The sequence below is a fragment of the Meles meles genome, chromosome 5 (assembly GCF_922984935.1).
Source record: "Meles meles chromosome 5, mMelMel3.1 paternal haplotype, whole genome shotgun sequence".
Taxonomy (NCBI): Eukaryota; Metazoa; Chordata; class Mammalia; order Carnivora; family Mustelidae; genus Meles; species Meles meles.
The window spans coordinates 62089251-62096058 of NC_060070.1; the positions used below are offsets into that span (position 1 = coordinate 62089251).

The 6808-nt window shown below is 37.5% G+C and overlaps 1 pseudogene; it reads right to left on the minus strand.

The window, feature by feature from the left end:
• Window positions 1-1128: 1128 nt before the first annotated feature.
• Window positions 1129-1300, minus strand: LOC123942810 (annotated as a pseudogene).
• Window positions 1301-6808: the final 5508 nt, after the last annotated feature.

Here is a 6808-nt window from a genome sequence, read left to right on the forward strand (position 1 = left end):
TTCCCACTGATACTTTTCCAAACATTTTCTTCTTCAGACTACAACAGAATATTATTATTCCTGTGAGAAAAATGACTCACATATATGATTACTAATTTCTTTCCTATGTGAAATGATGATGTCTCCATCTTTGGTTGTTCTTTCAGAATTGTTCTGACAATGTCACCTTCCAGATCATTTAGCTTCGGAGTTATTTAAAAAATCTGAATCACATTTTTCCACAAGTTTCAAAGATTGCATAGCATACTTTTTATTTTTGAAACAGAGCAGCTGGCTCAGTGTATATGTATTTTGCTGCTGGCAAACAGTCCTCCTTTTTCCAAAATTAGAAATAGATGTTAAGAGTTTTCTTTTAAATAAAGTATATTTTAAAAAATAAGTCCGCATTCACACACAAATACATCAGAGATACTCCCATTGAAAGCCAACACAGAAAGGATGGAGTGAAAAAAGGATATCAAAGGATCAGACAGACATGAACCAATTCCCTCAACGTTAGTATTTAGGATTTTTATGTCTACATTATTCATGTCCTACGATATATTTTGGATTTGTCACCAGAGATTGTAGTTATCATTGTAATATGAGATACTGAATAGAAGACAGTCATGAAATTCTTAAGGGTACCTCTATGCACCAAAGTTATAATAAAATTTATGTTATAAAGTTGATCTGAATCAGTGGTTGGAATGTGCCTTGCACATTAGGAGAGAGAAAGTGGTATGTGCTTTCTACTCTGTGAATGTTTATACCTTCTTCCTAAAGGTCCAGGTTAAACTAAAAGAGAGTGAAGTAATGACATCAGATATCCTATATTTAATGTTTTTTCCAGATAAGAGACTCTAAAGACAAGTGTTCACTATTTAAATAATCAGTGAGGGAAATCTCACCCAAAAAGTTCTGAGGTAAGTGGAAAAAAATCCCAAACTCTAGAACACTCCTCATACATGCATATAGGCCCACAAATAAATTTTGCCATGGTCAAACTTAGATTCAGGACAATAGTTTGAAGAAAAAAAATATTTAGTGAAGTAGAGTTATCTTTAAAATTAATGTCACTGATGCATTTACTAATAGTGGAAAACATATTTGAAGACTATTATCAAAATTTTAAAATATTAACTTATGACTTTATAAAGTAGTTCACATAGAGCAAAAGTATTTCTTTTGGATTAAAATGTCCATCTCTTTAATCAGATTAAGCAGCAACTTTTCAGACCCTTTTCCCTTAAGTTTCAATTAGCAATAATCGCGCCTCGGATAAACCTCATCGGCTACGATACTGCCACTGCGCAAAGCTTGTTTCAAATATAAAATTAATCACGTCCTCCTTGGCATCAACATTATTTACTGTTCACATTTCAATGTAACTCCTATCACATTCCAATTTGATTGTTTCAACATTTTCTCCCTTAATATGCTGTGAACTCTTTTATTCATTTTTGCATACTTAGTACATAGTCGATACATTGCAAAGTCAAAATGTCTTTAAATAAATAACCAACATAATGTCTCAAAGAATGATATTGATGTTTCCAACTTTGTTTTCTATAATTGGTGCATTAGTAAAATAATTCCAGTATCTAGCACTCAGCTCTTTCCGGATTAGCTGGATTTAGAAAGTACACACATTATACCTATCAATTTGAAATTATATATCTAAAATATAATGATTTCCTCTAAATTTAAATTTCTCCCAGATAAGTTTAAAATGAAGAACCATCAACTCGGATCTAAAGGCTCCTTTTAGTATAAAAATATATTAGTAAGTTTTCCCGGACTCTTCCTTTTATAATGATGTTTTTTTTTTTTTTTTTTTTTTTCTCATTTTATTTATTTTTTCAGCGTAACAGTATTCATTCTTTTTGCACAACACCCAGTGCTCCATGCAAAACGTGCCCTCTCCATTACCCACCACCTGTTCCCCCAACCTCCCACCCCTGACCCTTCAAAACCCTCAGGTTGCCCCAACCTCCCACCCCTGACCCTTCAAAACCCTCAGGTTGTTTTTCAGAGTCCATAGTCTCTTATGGTTCACTTCCCCTCCCCAATGTCCATAGCCCGCTCCCCCTCCCCCAATCCCACCTCCCCGCAGCAACCCCCAATTTGTTTTGTGAGATTAAGAGTCATTTATGGTTTGTCTCCCTCCCAATCCCATCTTGTTTCATTTATTCTTCTCCTATCTCCTACCCCCCCATGTTGCTTCTCCATGTCCTCATATCAGGGAGATCATATGATAGTTGTCTTTCTCCGATTGACTTATTTCACTAAGCATGATACGCTCTAGTTCCATCCACATCGTCGCAAATGGCAAGATTTCATTTCTTTTGATGGCTGCATAGTATTCCATTGTGTATATATACCACATCTTCTTGATCCATTCATCTGTTGATGGACATCTAGGTTCTTTCCATAGTCTGGCTATTGTAGACATTGCTGCTATAAACATTCGGGTACACGTGCCCCTTCGGATCACTATGTTTGTATCTTTAGGGTAAATACCCAGTAGTGCAATTGCTGGGTCATAGGGTAGTTCTATTTTCAACATTTTGAGGAACCTCCATGCTGTTTTCCAGAGTGGTTGCACCAGCTTGCATTCCCACCAACAGTGGAGGAGGGTTCCCCTTTCTCCACATCCTCGCCAGCATCTGTCATTTCCTGACTTGTTCATTTTAGCCATTCTGACTGGTGTGAGGTGATATCTCATTGTGGTTTTGATTTGTATTTCCCTGATGGCGAGTGACGTGGAGCACTTTTTCATGTGTCTGTTGGCCATCTGGATGTCTTCTTTGCAGAAATGTCTGTTCATGTCCTCTGCCCATTTCTTGATTGGATTGTTTGTTCTTTGGGTGTTGAGTTTGCTAAGTTCCTTATAGATTTTGGATACTAGCCCTTTATCTGATATGTCGTTTGCAAATATCTTCTCCCATTCTGTCAGTTGTCTTTTGGTTTTGTTAACTGTTTCCTTTGCTGTGCAAAAGCTTTTGATCTTGATGAAATCCCAATAGTTCATTTTTGCCCTTGCTTCCCTTGCCTTTGCCGTTGTTCCTAGGAAGATGTTGCTACGGCTGAGGTCGAAGAGGTTGCTGCCTGCATTCTCCTCAAGGATTTTGATGGATTCCTTTCTCACATTGAGGTCCTTCAACCATTTGGAGTCTATTTTTGTGTGTGGTGTAAGGAAGTGGTCCAATTTCATTTTTCTGCATGTGGCTGTCCAATTTTCCCAGCACCATTTATTGAAGAGGCTGTCTTTTTTCCATTGGACATTCTTTCCTGCTTTGTCGAAGATTAGTTGACCATAGAGTTGAGGGTCGATTTCTGGGCTCTCTATTCTGTTCCACTGATCTATGTGTCTGTTTTTGTGCCAGTACCATGCTGTCTTGATGATGACAGCTTTGTAATAGAGCTTGAAGTCCGGAATTGTAATGCCACCAACTTTGGCTTTGTTCTTCAATATTCCTTTGGCTATTCGAGGTCTTTTCTGGTTCCATATAAATTTTAGGATTATTTGTTCCATTTCTTTGAAAAAAATGGATGGTATTTTGATAGGGATTGCATTAAATGTGTAGATTGCTTTAGGTAGCATAGACATTTTCACAATATTTATTCTTCCAATCCAGGAGCATGGAACATTTTTCCATTTTTTTGTGTCTTCCTCAATTTCTTTCATGAGTACTTTATAATTTTCTGTGTATAGATTCTTAGTCTCTTTGGTTAGGTTTATTCCTAGGTATCTTATAGTTTTGGGTACAATTGTAAATGGGATTGACTCCTTAATTTCTCTTTCTTCAGTCTTGTTGTTGGTGTACAGAAATGCAACTGATTTCTGTGCATTGATTTTATATCCTGACACTTTACTGAATTCCTGAACAAGTTCTAGCAGTTTTGGAGTGGAGTCTTTTGGGTTTTCCACATATAGTATCATATCATCTGCGAAGAGTGATAGTTTGACTTCTTCTTTACCAATTTGGATGCCTTTAATTTCTTTTTGTTGTCTGATTGCTGAGGCTAGGACTTCTAGTACTATGTTGAATAGCAGTGGTGATAATGGACATCCCTGCCGTGTTCCTGACCTTAACGGAAAAGCTTTCAGTTTTTCTCCATTGAGAATGATATTTGCGGTGGGTTTTTCATAGATGGCTTTGATAACATTGAGGTATGTGCCCTCTATCCCTACACTTTGAAGAGTTTTGATCAGGAAGGGATGCTGTACTTTGTCAAATGCTTTTTCAGCATCTATTGAGAGTATCATATGGTTCTTGTTCTTTCTTTTATTAATGTGTTCTATCACATTGATTGATTTGCGGATGTTGAACCAACCCTGCAGCCCTGGAATAAATCCCACTTGATCATGGTGAATAATCCTTTTAATGTACTGTTGAATCCTATTGGCTAGTATTTTGGTGAGAATTTTTGCGTCTGTGTTCATCAAGGATATTGGTCTGTAGTTCTCTTTTTTGGTGGGATCCTTGTCTGGTTTTGGGATCAAGGTGATGCTGGCCTCATAAAATGAGTTTGGAAGTTTTCCTTCCATTTCTATTTTTTGGAACAGTTTCAGGAGAATAGGAATGAGTTCTTCTTTAAATGTTTGGTAGAATTCCCCTGGGAAGCCGTCTGGCCCTGGGCTTTTGTTTGTTTGGAGATTTTTGATGACTGTTTCAATCTCCTTACTGGTTATGGGCCTGTTCAGGTTTTCTATTTCTTCCTGGTTCAGTTGTGGTAGTTTATATGTCTCTAGGAATGCATCCATTTCTTCCAGATTGTCCAATTTGTTGGCGTAAAGTTGCTCATAGTATGTTCTTATAATTGTCTGTATTTCTTTGGTGTTAGTTGTGATCTCTCCTCTTTCATTCATGATTTTATTGATTTGGGTCCTTTCTCTTTTCTTTTGGATGAGTCTGGCCAGGGGTTTATCAATCTTATTGATTCTTTCAAAGAACCAGCTCCTAGTTTCATTGATTTTTTCTATTGTTTTTTTGGTTTCTATTTCATTGATTTCTGCTCTGATCTTTATGATTTCTCTTCTCCTGCTGGGTTTAGGGTTTCTTTCTTGTTCTTTCTCCAGCTCCTTTACGTGTAGGGTTAGGTTGTGTACTTGAGACCTTTCTTGTTTCTTGAGAAAGGCTTGTACCGCTATATATTTTCCTCTCAGGACTGCCTTTGCTGTGTCCCACAGATTTTGAACTGTTGTGTTTTCATTATCATTTGTTTCCATGAATTTTTTCAATTCTTCTTTAATTTCCTGGTTAACCCATTCATTCTTTAGAAGGATGCTGTTTAGTCTCCATGTATTTGGGTTCTTTCCAGCTTTCCTCTTGTGATTGAGTTCTAGCTTCAGAGCATTGTGGTCTGAAAATATGCAGGGAATGATCCTAATCTTTTGATACCAGTTGAGACCTGATGTGTGACCCAGGATATGATCTATTCTGGAGAAGGTTCCATGTGCACTAGAGAAGAATGTGTATTCTGTTGCTTTGGGATGAAATGTTCTGAATATATCTGTGATGTCCATCTGGTCCAGTGTGTCATTTAAGGCCTTTATTTCCTTGTTGATCTTTTGCTTGGATGATCTGTCCATTTCAGTGAGGGGAGTGTTCAAGTCCCCTACTATTATTGTATTATTATTGATGTGTTTCTTTGATTTTGTTATTAATTGGTTGATATAGTTGGCTGCTCCCACGTTAGGGGCATAGATATTTAAAATTGTTAGATCTTCTTGTTGGACAGACCCTTTGAGTAGGATATAGTGTCCTTCCTCATCTCTTATTATAGTCTTTGGCTTAAAATCTAATTGATCTGATATAAGGATTGCCACTCCAGCTTTCTTCTGATGCCCATTAGCATGGTAAATTGTTTTCCACCCCCTCACTTTAAATCTGGAGGTGTCTTCGCGTCTAAAATGAGTTTCTTGTAGGCAACATACTGATGGGTTTTGTTTTTTTATCCATTCTGATACCCTGTGTCTTTTGATTGGGGCATTTAGCCCATTAACATTCAGGGTAACTATTGAGAGATATGAATTTAGTGCCATTATTAGCCTGTAAGGTGACTGTTACTGTATATTGTCTCTGTACCTTTCTGATCTACTACTTTTAGGCTCTCTCTTTGCTTAGAGGACCCCTTTCAATATTTCCTGTAGAGCTGGTTTGGTGTTTGCAAATTCTTTCAGTTTTTGTTTGTCCTGGAAGCTTTTGATCTCTCCTTCTATTTTCAATGATAGCCTAGCTGGATAGAGTATTCTTGGCTGCATGTTTTTCTCGTTGAGTGCTCTGAATATATCATGCCAGCTCTTTCTGGCCTGCCAGGTCTCTGTGGATAAGTCTGCTGCCAATCTAATATTTTTACCATTGTATGTTACAGACTTCTTTTCTCGGGCTGCTTTCAGGATTTTCTCTTTGTCACTAAGACTTGTAAATTTTACTATTAGGTGACGGGGTGTGGACCTATTCTTGTTGACTTTGAGGGGGGTTCTCTGCATCTCCTGGATTTTGATGCTTGTTCCCTTTGCCATATTAGGGAAATTCTCTCCAATGATTCTCTCCAATAGACCTTCTGCTCCCCTCTCTGTTTCTTCTTCTTCTGGAATCCCAATTATTCTAATGTTGTTTCGTCTTATGGTGTCACTTATCTCTCGAATTCTCCCCTCATGGTCCAGTAGCTGTTTGTCCCTCTTTTGCTCGGCTTCCTTATTCTCTGTCATTTGGTCTTCTATATCACTAATTCTTTCTTCTGCCTCATTGATCCTAGCAGTGAGAGCCTCCATTTTTGATTGCACCTCATTAATAGCTTTTTTGATTTCAACTTGGTT